The 14,787-nt window shown below is 42.7% G+C and overlaps 1 pseudogene across 1 annotated transcript in view; it reads right to left on the bottom strand.

The window, feature by feature from the left end:
• LOC311099621 (NLR family CARD domain-containing protein 3-like) overlaps positions 1-14,787 on the bottom strand; it is a 64,897-nt pseudogene that overhangs the window by 47,510 nt on the left and 2,600 nt on the right. The window contains exons 3-6 of the transcript XR_014615244.1: positions 14,553-14,726; positions 13,490-13,663; positions 11,102-11,275; positions 9,482-9,655 (exon numbers count right to left, since the gene is read on the bottom strand). The product of XR_014615244.1 is annotated as an NLR family CARD domain-containing protein 3-like (transcript). The remainder of the gene's footprint in view (positions 1-9,481; positions 9,656-11,101; positions 11,276-13,489; positions 13,664-14,552; positions 14,727-14,787) is intronic.

The raw sequence follows: 14,787 nt of genomic DNA, 5'->3' as shown, positions 1-14,787 counted from the left end.
ATACTTCACCTCTGTCTTCTCTATTGGGGCATACTTCACCTCTGTCTTCTCTATTGGGGCATACTTCACCTCTGTCTTCTCTATTGGGGCATACTTCACCTCTGTCGGCTCTATTGGGGCATACTTCACCCTTGTCTTCTCCATTGGGGCATACTTCAGCTCTGTCTTCTCTATTGGAGCATATTTCACCTCTGTCTTCTCTATTGGGGCATACTTCACCTCTGTCTTCTCTATTTGGGCATACTTCACCTCTGTCTTCTCTATTGGGGCATACTTCACCTCTGTCTCCTCTATTGGGGCATACTTCACCTCTGTCTTCTCTATTGGGGCATACTTCACCTCTGTTTTCTCTATTGGGGCATACTTCACCTCTGTCTTCTCTATTGGGGCACACTTCACCTCTGTCTCCTCTATTGGGGCATATTTTACCTCTGTCTTCTCTATTGGGGCATACTTCACCTCTGTCTTCTCTATTGGGGCATACTTCACCTCTGTTTTCTCTATTGGGGCATACTTCACCTCTGTCTTCTCTATTGGGGCACACTTCACCTCTGTCTCCTCTATTGGGGCATACTTCACCTCTGTCTTCTCTATTTGGGCATACTTCACCTCTGTCTTCTCTACTGGGGCATTCTTCACTTCTAACTTCTCTATTTGGGCATACTTCACCTCTGTCTTCTCTATTTGGGCATACTTCACCTCTGTCGGCTCTATTGGGGCATACTTCACCTCTGTCTTCTCTATTTGGGCATACTTCATCTCTGTCTTCTCTATTGGGGCATACTTCTCCTCTGTCTTCTCTATTGGGCATACTTCACCTCTGTCTTCTCTATTGGGGCATACTTCACCTCTGTCTTCTCTATTGGAGCATACTTCACCTCTGTCTTCTCTATTGGGGCATACTTCACCTCTGTCTTCTCTATTGGGGCATACTTCACCTCTGTCTTCTCTATTTGAGTGTGGGTGAAGCATATGCAATAGGCCTCTCACTACCGTGGGGCATTGTATGTGAGATGACAGCACACCCCACCCCCCATTTGGTGAGGCATCACAAGCCAATATTACTGGCATGTGAGGGTCGTAGTGCACTAACACTGAGGAGGAAGACAGCTGCGTCTTCGTCGTTTCAAATGCCTGCTGACATTGTTCTGACCCCACCCAAGGTCTATCTCTCTGGAAGAGCTCTGTCACAGGTTTGATGAGAGTAGAGAGATTCTCCATAAACTTCCCGTTTTACTCTTAACCCAGGCTCTTGCAGTCTCTGTAACACTGCTGCTTCTACGTTCTGGAAGTGGTCCTCTGCCGATTTCCCTGTGATGAGAATGTGATCCAGAAAGCACCCAACCCCAGGTCAACCCTGTAAGACCTGGTCCATAATACGTTGGAATATAGCTGTAGCGCTTGATACTCCATAAGGCAGTCTATTCATCTGGTAGAAACCCTTGTTTATAGTCAGGAAATGCTTTGACTCTTGATCTACCTCCACTTGCTGGTAGTTCCTGTGTAAGCTCTAACTCTGTGAACTGTTTACCTCCCAGCTAGAGTAGCAAACAAGTCCTGGGTCTTTGGTAAGGGGTACTGGTCCACATCCACCCATGCATTTACAGTCACCTTGTAATCATGACATATTCTGACACCCCCGTTTTGTCTTTGGAAGGCAAACTATAGGTGCTGCCCATTCACTATATTCTAATGGTGTGATCCCTCCTTGTTTCTATCTCTGTTGTACTGCCTCTCTGAGTGCAAGGTCTAGCTTATAACATGGACTTCTCCCTCGTCTCTCACTACACTCTCGTACCCACACATTCACCACTAAACCCTTAACTCACCTTTACCACACCCTTTCACCACTAAACACCTTTAACTCCCTTTACCACACCCATTTCACCACTAAACACCTTTAACTCCCTTTACCACACACCCATTTCACCACTAAACACCTTTAACTCCCGTTACCACACCCATTTCACCACTAAACACCTTTAACTCCCTTTACCACACCCGTTTCACCACTAAACACCTTTAACTCCCGTTACCACACCCATTTCACCACTAAACACCTTTAACTCCCTTTACCACACCCATTTCACCACTAAACACCTTTAACTCCCTTTACCACACCCATTTCACCACTAAACACCTTTAACTCCCTTTACCACACCCATTTCACCACTAAACACCTCAGCATATTTATCGCACAGCTGTGCAACTGGGTCTGACACATGGTTCACTCTTGACCAATCTAATTTTAGGTGCTGAATCCAGTTTCTCCCCATTATCGTAGGACCCCTTCCCTATTGACACTAATAGGGGTAGTGGTAACACCTGAGCACCACATTTCACTTTAACCTCCAGCTTTCCCAATAACTGAATAGGCTGAGCTGAGTAAGTTCTCAAAACAACATCACATGGTTGCAGTTTATGCTTCTTAAATATGCTGTTGTACAGCTTCGCTGAGATAAAACATGATGTGATACTCTCAACTTATCTTTTACCAGAACCGAGAAGTTTCCGAGAGGAGACTGTTGGGAAGAGCTATAGGAGAACAGGTTAATTGTAATGGCTGGAATGGAATAAATAAATAATGCGTTAAATACCATTCCATAATTCCATTCCAGTCTTTACAAGGAGCCCATCCTCCTATAGCTCCTCCACCAGCCTCCTCTGGTTTGTATGTGCAAGTATGCTGGTGTCCATGTTGCTGTGGAGGTAAATTATAAACAGTATATATACAAAAACTAATGCAGCCATTTTTATATCAAATAATTTCAGCGTAACAATTAAGTACCTTACTGTGATTGGTTTGAATTAAAATGGTTTTAAAAAATAGCTTCTCTTAGCAAAGAGCAATTTTTCAAGCAAGTATTTTGCTAGGACTGTCTGGGAGTGGTCTGAGTGGGAAGGGGAAAACTGAAAACGAGTTGTTATTGGCTATTGGCTATTAACTCCATCCCACCAAAACACGCTGATTTTTCAGGAGGTCTTTTCAAACAGCTTTTACACTAAAAGGGCAGTATCATAATTTTCACAATTTCACAGTATTATTCCAACCTCATAGCTTGGAGATATGTATAAAAAAACAGGAAAATCACATTTTTGACAGCACTGGTCCTTTAAGGAAACAATTCTGAACAAAAAACATGGAGGCACAATGTTGTCCTCATCCATGTCATTTACAAGAACAAAATATTCAAACTGTTCTATATATGAGCTCCACTGCTCAATACTTTCATCAAACTGTCCAATGTTTCCAACATTTCCAATAATTTTTCGTATCTCAACAAGCTCCTGATTGTCACTCACTTCAATATTGTCCTCAACCAAAGCAATATTTTCCTCAGTCACGTGATCTTCATTCACTTCACTCACTGACTTTTCCTCCTAAGTTCGCTCATAGAGGCAGTTTTAATTAAAAGGTTTGTCTTCACAGTTTAATAAATGTCTTTCCTGTAATCAATGTACAGTGGGGAGAACAAGTATTTGATACACTGCCGATTTTGCAGGTTTTCCTACTTACAAAGCATGTAGAGGTCTGTAATTTTTTATCATAGGTACACTTCAACTGTGAGAGACGGAATCTAAAACAAAAATCCAGAAAATCACATTGTATGATTTTTAAGTAATTAATTTGCATTTTATTGCATGACATAAGTATTTGATCACCTACCAACCAGTAAGAATTCCGGCTCTCACAGACCTGTTAGTTTTTCTTTAAGAAGCCCTCCTGTTCTCCACTCATTACCTGTATTAACTGCACCTGTTTGAACTCGTTACCTGTATAAAAGACACCTGTCCACACACTCAATCAAACAGACTCCAACCTCTCCACAATGGCCAAGACCAGAGAGCTGTGTAAGGACATCAGGGATAAAAGTCTAAACCTGCACAAGGCTGGGATGGGCTACAGGACAATAGGCAAGCAGCTTGGTGAGAAGGCAACAACAGTTGACGCAATTATTAGAAAATGGAAGAAGTTCAAGATGACGGTCAATCACCCTCGGTCTGAGGCTCCATGCAAGATCTCACCTCGTGGGGCATCAATGATCATGAGGAAGGTGAGGGATCAGCCCAGAACTATATGGCAGGACCTGGTCAATGACCTGAAGAGAGCAAAGGGGACAGGACGACTGCACCGTATTGAGGGGAGGATGGATGGGGCCATGTATCGCGAGATCTTGGCCAACAACCTCCTTCCCCCAGTAAGAACATTGAAGATGGGTCGTGGCTGTGTCTTCCAGCATGACAACGACCCGAAACACACAGCCAGGGCAACTAAGGAGTGGCTCCGTAAGAAGCATCTCAAGGTCCTGGAGTGGCCTAGCCAGTCTCCAGACCTGAACCCAATAGAAAATCTTTGGAGGGAGCTGAAAGTCAGTATTGCCCAGCGACAGCCCCGAAACCTGAAGGATCTGGAGAAGGTCTGTATGGAGGAGTGGGCCAAAATCTCTGCTGCAGTGTGTGCAAACCTGGTCAAGACCTACAGGAAACGTATGATCTCTGTAATTGCAAACAAAGGTTTCTGTACCAAATATTAAGTTCTGCTTTTCTGATGTATCAAAAACGTATGTCATGCAATAAAATGCAAATTAATTACTTAAAAATCATACAATGTGATTTTCTGGATTTTTGTTTTAGATACCGTTTCTCACAGTTGAAGTGTACCTATGATAAAAATTACAGACCTCTACATGCTTTGTAAGTAGGAAAACCTGCAAAATCGGCAGTGTATCAAATACTTGTTCTCCCCACTGTATATTCCATATTTTTAATCAAGTTGTTTTCCCGCTCCGACGTCCGTCTCGAGTCCTTTTCTGACGTCATGACGATGTTAACTCTTTCTTAGCTAGCTCGACTATGCACTTGCCTCTGCTAGCAATACACTGTGCTAACATTAGCCTATTCTGTACCACAGAAAATTACAGTTTTAAACAGTTGTAAAAACCCACTTATTCCACACAGAATAGTTCCTGTAGATTCAGACTTACTCATCACCAATCTGTTGTTATGTCTCGTGGGTTTCATAACCACGTCTGTACAACAATTCAATAATGATGAGACAGGAGACAGGAATCAGTTCAACCATTTATCTGGAACGTGATCATCTCAACACATACAAACCCCCATGATGCTCTGCAGCACAACCCCAATATTCAACAAATACCTAAATAAGTAAATGGACACTAAACAAAACTCATAGAGGAATTGAAATGTTCAGTGGTAGAAAGTAGGGCCATGGGATAGGGTCAGAAAGGTCAGTATGTTTGATAACTGGTTACAGAGGTGACATAACAAGCATAAGGTCCATTATAACACAGTGAAGTAGAGGTGGGAGCTAAAAGCAGACATGGACAGTGAGACGGTGTGAGGAGGTCAGGGGTGAAACACTAGATCAGGACAGGTAGAAATGGCAGGGCTGGAAATAGACACAGAGACGCATTCTGATCATGGCTCAGACCTGACCTGAGACACCCAAACAGAAGATGCCATAGCAAAGTCCTGTCCAGTAGGCTATATGGGATTTCCTTTCATCAAAATCCAACACATGGAAATATGGCCAGTGTGTGTGTATCCAGTGTGTGTGAGTATGTGTGTTCAGTGTGTGTGTTTGTGTCCAGTGTGTGTGTGTGTGTGTGTGTGTGTGTGTGTGTCCAGTGTGTCTGTGTCCAGTGTGTGTGTGTAGTTGTGTCCAGTGTGTATGTGTGTGTGTGTGTGTGTGTGTCCAGTGTGTATGTGTGTGTGTGTCCAGTGTGTGTGTCCTGTGTGTGTGTGTCCAGTGTGTGTGTCCAGTGTGTGTATGTGTTTGTGTGTGTGAGTATGTCCAGTGTGTGTGTGTGTGTGTGTATGTAAGTGTGTGTCCAGTGTGTGTGTGTGTGCCCAGTGTGTGTGTTTGTGTCCAGTGTGTGTGTGTGTGTGTGTGTGTGTCCAGCGTGTGTAGTTGTGTCCTGTGTTTGTGTGTGTCAGGTGTGTGTGTGTGTCCAGTGTGTGTGTGTGTCCAGTGTGTATGTGTGTGTGTCCTGTGTGTGTGTGTGTGTTTGTCCAGTGTTTGTGTGTGTGTGTGTGTCCAGTGTGTGTCCAGTGTGTGTGTGTTCAGTGTGTGTGTGTGTGTGTGTCCAGTGTGTGTGTGCGTCCAGTGTGTGTGTGTGTGTGTGTGTGTCCAGTGTGTATGTCCCCAGTGTGTGTGTGTTCAGTGTGTGTGTGTGTGTCCAGTGTGTGTGTGTGTCCATTGTGTGTGTGTGTTTGTCCAGTGTGTGTGTGTGTTCAGTGTGTGTCCAGTGTGTGTGTGTGTGTGTGTGTGTGTGTGTGTGATCAGTGTGTGTGTGTGTCCAGTGTGTGTGTGTGTGTGTGTGTCCAGTGTGTGTGTGTCTGGTGCGTGTGTGTTCAGTGTGTTTGTTCAGTGTGTGTGTGTGTGTGTGTCTACAGTGTGTGTGTGTGTTCAGTATATGTGTGTATGTGTATGTGTGTGTGTGTCCAGTGTGTGTGTTTCCAGTGTGTGTGTGTGTGTGTGTGTGTGTGTGTGTCCAGTGTGTGTGTGTGTCCAGTGTGTGTGTGTCCAGTGTGTGTGTGTGTCCAGTGTGTGTGTGTGTGTGTCCAGTGTGTGTGTGTGTCCAGTGTGTGTGTGTCCAGTGTGTGTGTGTCCAGTGTGTGTGTCCAGTGTGTGTCAGTGTGTGTGTGGGTGTGTCCAGTGTGTGTGTGTGTGTGATTCTAGTGTGTGTGTGTGTGGCTAGTGTGTGTGTGTCCATTGTTTGTGTCCAGTGTGTGTGTGTCCTCTCTGTGTGTGTGTGTGTGTGTGTCCAGTGTGTGTGTGTGTGTGTCCGGTGTGTGTGTGTTCAGTGTGTTTGTTCAGTGTGTGTGTGTGTGTGTGTGTGTACAATGTGTGTGTATCAAGTGTGTGTGTGTGTCCAGTATGTGTGTGTGTGTCCAGTGTGTGTGTGTGTGTGTGTGTGTGTGTGTCCAGTGTGTGTGTGTGTCCAGTGTGTGTGTGTGTCCAGTCTGTGTGTGTCCAGTGTGTGTGTGTCCAGTGTGTGTGTGTCCAGTGTGTGTGTGTCCAGTGTGTGTGTGTGTCCAGTGTGTGTGTCCAGTGTGTGTGTGTGTGTGTGAATCTAGTGTGTGTGTCTAGTGTGTGTGTGTGTGTCTAGTGTGTGTGTGTGTGTCCAGTGTGTGTGTGTGTGTCCATTGTGTGTGTGTGTGAATCTAGTGTGTGTGTGTGTGTGTCCAGTGTGTTAAAGTTACTGAGGAACCACAAACATCATGAACCCTAAACACTGGATAGAGGGGCTCAGTGAATGTGGAGTGGAATGTGTTCAGGTGGGTCAGTGTGTCAGAGGAGACTCTGTAGAAGGACAGAGTGCCGGCTGGCCAGTCCAGATACACTCCTACTCTGTGGGAGCTGGAGGAGGGGACGTCTATGGTAGTGGACTTATTATTGTGCCAGGCAGAGTAACTGTTGCCAGAGCAGACCAGACTCCAGGACTTGTCATTGTATCCAAGCCAACAGTCACCACCCCTTCCTCTCCTGCTGATTCCTTTATATGTCACTCCTATACCAGCCCAACTCCCACTCCACTCTACCTCCCAGTAACAGCGCCCAGTCAGACCCTCTCTACACAGCACCTGACTATAGAACTCAAATCTCTCTGGGTGATAAGGATACGGCTGCTCCTCTCTCCTCCATGTCACCTTTCTGTTCTCCTCAGACAGAGAGAGGAGTCTGTTTACTGTGTTTAGGTCCAGTGTGAGATCACAGACATCTGATGGATGAAACCAGACACAATATTAGAAATCATCATCATTCACATTAGAATGTTAACTCACTTTTCACTAATTCATTTAATGTAGATGTTTCTATGTATCAAAAGGAGAAGTTAAGGTAACTTGAGACTTGTTGAATGATCATATGTTATACTGTATGGTAATATAAAACACACTTATTCCCATTAATTACACACACACACATACACAGACAAACTGAACACACACACACATCCTGAACACACACACACACACTGGACACACACACACATCCTGAACACACACACACACACACACACACACTGGACACACACACACATCCTGAACACACACACACACACACACACACACACACACACACACACACACACTGAACACACACACAACCTGAACAAACACACAAACACACACATCCTGAACACACACACACACACACACATCCTGAACACACACACACACACATCCTGAACACACACATACACACACACTGGATACACACACACACACACATTTCTAACGTAACACGAACATGTCACACACAGACACACACATTGTCAAAGCAACTCTTTGTAAACTTTGGTGTCCCTGATTTGTGCTTCTGTAGAACTACAGCTGATATTTAATATGACCAAGTAAGTAATGATGGTGGTCTTTGACTTTGACTTCACTTGAATTAAGACTTGTTCTTAGTCATATTCTTCACAGCAGTCAACACTCACATTTTCTAAGTCCAGGTTTCATTGTGTTCTCTCCACCATGTTCCACACTGTAGCGGTAAGCAGAAGAACAGACAGTCATTGAGGGATACACCTGAACTCACACACACACACACACACACACACACACACACACACACACACACACACACACACACACACACACACACACACACACACACACACACACACACACACACACTCACACTCACACACACATTCAGCATATAACTTTGTACAAGCGGTGGTAAGAATGTTTGTCCGTGTGTGTGTCCAGTGTGTGTCCAGTGTATGTCCAGTGTGTGTGTGTCCAGTGTGTGTGTGTGTGTGTGTGTGTTTCCAGTGTGTGTGGGTCGAGTGTGTGCGTGTGTGTCCAGTGTTTGTGTGTGTGTTTCCTTTTGTGTGTGTGTGTGTGTCCAGTGTGTGTGTGTGTGTCCAGTGTGTGTGTGTGTGTCCAGTGTGTGTGTGTCCAGTGTGTGCGTGTGTGTCCAGTGTTTGTGTGTGTGTTTTTGTGTGTGTGTACAGTGTGTGTGTGTGTGTCCAGTGTGTGTGTGTGTCCAGTTTGTGTGTGTGTGTCCAGTGTTTGTGTCTGTGTGTGTCCAGTGTGTGTGTGTGTGTGTGTGTGTGTGTGTGTGTGTGTGTGTGTGTGTGTGTGTGTGTGTGTGTGTGTGTGTGTGTGTGTGTGGGTCCAGTGTGTGTGTTTGTCCAGTATGTGTACTGTACACACAAACACACACATATTGGACACATACACACACACACACTGGACCCCCACACACACTGGACACACACACACACACACACACTGGACACACACACAAAAACGCACACACAAACACTGGACACACACACACTGGACACACACACACACACACAGGACATATGCACTGGACACACACACACACACACACAGTCTTTATATAACTTAGTCCAAGTGGTGGTCAGAATGTTTGTCTTAACTAGCCTGATAACACCAACATGTCTGATATGAACATTGACATAAACCCTCTACATACTTGAGTTTCTCCAGTCTCCAGTGTGGATCCTCCAGTCCAGCAGAGAGCAGTCTGACTCCTAAATGTCCTGGGTGATTGTAGCTCAGGTCCAGCTCTCTCAGGTGTGAGGGGTTTGACCTCAGAGCTGAGATCAGAGAAGCACAGCCTTCCTCTGTGACTAGACAGCGTGACAGCCTGCAAAGAGTCAAATTATATTAAAACCACACTGCTATTCTTTGGTGGTGAAAATAGTGGCAGTATATATTTTCTACATATTAAGATATATCAGTGTCCTGAAACCTGCCATATCTATTCATAAACGAATGTATCATTATTAGAAATGACAAATTATCAAAGTATTGCTTGTAGATAGAAAAATGCATATGACAAATATTTGAGTAGACTGACCAGAGCAGTTTAAAAAGCAGTATCAGTCAAAAGACAGACAGTGAGGTATCAGATTTAGATTGTATTGAGTATACAGTCCACACCATATCTATTTTGACAGTGAAGCTAACATTTTAAATGTGGCTCTATACTCCAGCATTTTGGATTTGAGATCAAATGTTTCATATGAGGTGACAGTATATAATGTCACCTTTAATTTAAGGGTATTTTTATACAAGTATGTTTCAACATTTAGAAATGAAAGCACTTTATGTATCTTGTCCCCCCATTTGAAGAAGTAATACGTAACGAAATCATAAGTATTCTGACCATTTGACTTATAAAGCATTAAAGTAGTCAAAAGTTGAGTATTTGATCCCAAACTCGTTGGTTGCATTTGCAGTTTGTTTTGGTTGTGTTTAGGGTTATGTTTTGTCCAATAGTAACTGAATGGTGGATGATGACTGGAGTAATTTTCTGTCTAAGTGAGTAATTAACATGTATCTAAACACTACTAAATGAATCCTGATGATGCCATGATTGAGAAAGATCATGAATGAATCATGAATAATAATGAGTGAGAAAGTTACAGAGGCTACAACAAAACATGCTAACCTCTCACCATTACCAATAACAGAGGGGGTATGATCCTTGTTCCTCTGTAACTTTCTCATTCATCCTTATTCACGATTCATTCATGATTATTCATAATCATGGTAGCATCCACATGAATGTAGAAGTGTTCAGAAACATATTCTATTCTTACTGACAATACAAGTGAAGTGACTCCAAACTGACAGGACATTATTCACCATTCAGTTTCTATTAGGAAAAACATCATCCAAAACACAACCAATACAAACTGCAAATGCATTCAACAAGTTTGTAGAATCACAAGCTTGATGTAATCACTGCAGGTAAGGAATATGGGACCAAATACTAAACTTATGACTAAATGAATTTGTCCAAATAATTACGACTTCTTCAAATGGGAGAACTAGACACATAAAATGCTTTCCTATCTAAACAGTAAAACAGATATGTATGAAAAACCTCAAATAAAAGGTGACATTCTGTACTGTTGCCTAATATGAAACATTATATCTCAAATCCAAAATGCTGGAGCATAGCACCAAATGTAAAACTGTAAGCTTCACTGTCCAAACACATATGGTGTGGAATATGTGTGCCTGGTAAACACATGTGGATCTGGTGAACAGTTATAACTTGTTGACCAACTACAGGAATACTGACCTCAGAGTCTCCAGTTTACAGTGGGGATTCCCCAGTCCAGCAGAGAGCAGCTTCACTCCTGAATCCTTCAGGTCATTGTTACTCAGATCCAGCTCTCCCAGGTGTGAGGCGTTTGACTTCAGAGCTGAGACCAGAGAAGCACAGCCTTCCTCTGTGACTAGACAACGTGACAGCCTGCAAAGAGTCAAATCATTTTACAATCACACTGCTATTTTTTGGTGGTAAAAATAGTGGCAGTATATTTTGTTCAACATATTCAGATATATCAGTGTCCTGAAACCTGCCGTATCTATTCATAAATTAATGTATCATTATTAGAAATGACATGTTATGAATGTATTGCTTGTAGATATTAAAATGTATATATATTGATTGTAGAGAGAAACATGTATTGTACAAATATTTGAGTAGACTGACCAAAACAGTGTAAAAAGCATTATCAGTCAAAAGACAGACAGTGAGGTATCAGATTTAGATTGTATTGAGTATACAGTCCACACCATATCTATTTTGACAGTGAAGCTAACATTTTAAATGTGGCTCTATACTCCAGCATTTTGGATTTGAGATCAAATGTTTCATATGAGGTGACAGTATATAATGTCACCTTTTATTTTAGGGTATTAATACATATCTGTTTCACCATTTAGAAATTAATCACTTTATGTATCTCCCATTTGAAGAAGTCATAAGTATTCTGACCAATTCACTTATAGTGTATTAAAGTAGTCAAAGTTGAGTATTTGGTTGTAAACTCATTGATTGCATTTGCAGTTTGTTTTGGTTGTGATTTGGGTTATGTTTTGCCCGATAATAACTGAATGGTCGATGATAACGGGAGTAATGTTCTGTCTAAGGTTTCTAAACACTACTAAATTAATCCTGATGATGACATGATTAATACAAATCATAAATCAATCATAAAAAATTATGAGTGAGAAAGTTACAGAGGCTACAACAAAACATGCTAACCTCTCACCATTACCAATAACAGAGGGGGTATGATCCTTGTGCCTCTGTAACTTTCTCATTCATCATCATTCACGATTCATTCATGATTATTCATAATCATGGTTGCATCCACATGAATGTAGAAGTGTTCAGAAACATCTTCTATTCTTACTGACAATACAAGTGAAGTGACTCCAAAATGACAGGACATTAGTGCGAAGAGCCTTGGCGTGACCCTGGACAACACCCTGTCGTTCTCCGCTAACATCAAGGCGGTGACCCGCTCCTGCAGGTTCATGCTCTACAACATTCGGAGAGTACGACCCTGCCTTACACAGGAAGCGGCACAGGTCCTAATCCAGGCACTTGTCATCTCCCGTCTGGATTACTGCAACTCGCTGTTGGCTGGCCTCCCTGCCTGTGCCATTAAACCCCTACAACTCATCCAGAACGCCGCAGCCCGTCTGGTGTTCAACCTTCCCAAGTTCTCTCACGTCACCCCCCTCCTCCGCACACTCCACTGGCTTCCAGTTGAATCTCGCATCCGTTACAAGACCATGGTGCTTGCCTATGGAGCAGTGAGGGGAACGGCACCTCTGTACCTTCGGGCTCTGATCAGTCCCTACACCCAAACGAGGGCATTGCGTTCATCCACCTCTGGCCTGCTGGCTCCCCTTCCTCTGCGGAAGCATAGTTCCCGCTCAGCCCAGTCAAAACTGTTCGCTGCTCTGGCACCCCAATGGTGGAACAAGCTCCCTCACAACGCCAGGACAGCGGAGTCACTCACCACCTTCCGGAGACATTTGAAACCCCACCTCTTTAAGGAATACCTGGGATAGGATAAAGTAATCCTTCTACCCCCCCCCCCCCCCCCAAAAAAAAAATTGTGGAGTGGTTATCCCACTGGCTATGGGGTGAATGCACCATTTTGTGAGTCGCTCTGGATAAGAGCGTCTGCTAAATGGCTAAAATGTAAAATGTAAAAAAAAATTCACCATTCAGTTTCTATTGGGAAAAACATCATCCAAAACACAACCAAGACAAACTGCAAATGTATTCAACAAGATTGTAGAATCACAGGCTTGATGTAATCACTGCAGGTAAGGAATATGGGACCAAATACTAAACTTATGACTAAATGAATTTGTCCAAATAATTACGACTTCTTCAAATGGGAGAACTAGACACATAAAATGCTTTCATTTCTAAACGGTAAAACAGATATGTATGAATACCCTCAAATAAAAGGTGACATTCTGTACTGTTGCCTAATATGAAACATTATATCTCAAATCCAAAATGCTGGAGCATAGCACCACATTTAAAACTGTAAGCTTCACTGTCCAAACACATATGGTGTGGACTATGTGTGCCTGGTAAACACATGTGGATCTGGTGAACAGTTATCACTTGTTGACCAACTACAGGAATACTGACCTCAGAGTCTCCAGTTTACAGTGGGGATTCCCCAGTCCAGCAGAGAGCAGCTTCACTCCTGAATCCTTCAGGTCATTGTTACTCAGATCCAGCTCTCTCAGGTGTGAGGGGTTTGACTTCAGAGCTGAGACCAGAGAAGCACAGCCTTCCTCTGTGACTAGACAGCCTGACAGCCTGTAAAGAGTCAAATCATATTAAAACCACACTGCTATTCTTTGGTGGTGAAAATAGTGGCAATATATTTTTTCAACATATTCAGATATATCAGTGTCCTGAAACCTGCCATATCTATTCATAAATGAATGAATGTTTCATTATTAGAAATGATCATATATTGATTGTAGAGAGAAACATGTATAGTACGAATATTTGAGTAGACTGACCAGAGCAGTTTAAAAAGCAGTATCAGTCAAAAGACAAACAGTGAGGTATCAGATTTAGATTGTATTGAGTATACAGTCCACACCATATCTATTTTGACAGTAAAGCTAACATTTTAAATGTGGCTCTATACTCCAGCATTTTGGATTTGAGATCAAATGTTTTATATGAGGTGACAGTATATAATGTCACCTTTAATTTGAGAGAATTTTTATACATATCTGTTTCACCATTTAGAAAAATAAAAGCCCTTTATGTATCTAGTCCCCCTTTTTCAAGAAGTCAAGTATTTTGACCAATTAACTTATAGTGTATTAAAGTAGTCAAAAGTTTAGTATTTGGTCCCATATTATTTGAATGCAATGACTAAATCAAGCCTGTGACTGCCATGATTGAGAAAGATCATGAATGAATCATGAATAATTATGAGTGAGAAAGTTACAGAGGCTACAACAAAACATGCTTAACTCTCACCATTAACATCAAATAAAAGGTGACATTCTGTACTGTTGCCTGATATGAACCATTCAATCTGAAATCCAAAATGCTGGAGTATAGCACCAAATGTAAAACTGTAAGCTTCACTGTCCAAACACATATGGTGTGGACTATGTGTGCCTGGTAAACACATGTGGATCTGGTGAACAGTTATCACTTGTTGACCAACTACAGGAATACTGACCTCAGAGTCTCCAGTTTACAGTGGGGATTCCCCAGGACAGCAGAGAGCAGCTTCACTCCTGAATCCTTCAGGTCATTGTTACTCAGATCCAGCTCTCTCAGGTGTGAGGGGTTTGAACTCAGAGCTGAGACCAGAGAAGCACAGCCTTCCTCTGTGACTCCACAGCCTGACAGCCTGCAAATAGATCATCATGATTTCACAAACTGTTAATTTAACACCAGTAGTGTAGAAGGAC

This window comes from Coregonus lavaretus (assembly GCF_964263955.1).
Source record: "Coregonus lavaretus genome assembly, chromosome: 2".
In the NCBI taxonomy this organism is placed as follows: domain Eukaryota; kingdom Metazoa; phylum Chordata; class Actinopteri; order Salmoniformes; family Salmonidae; genus Coregonus; species Coregonus lavaretus.
The sequence above is the reverse complement of the archived record's forward strand: the minus strand, read 5'-3'. Positions and strand labels throughout refer to the sequence as shown.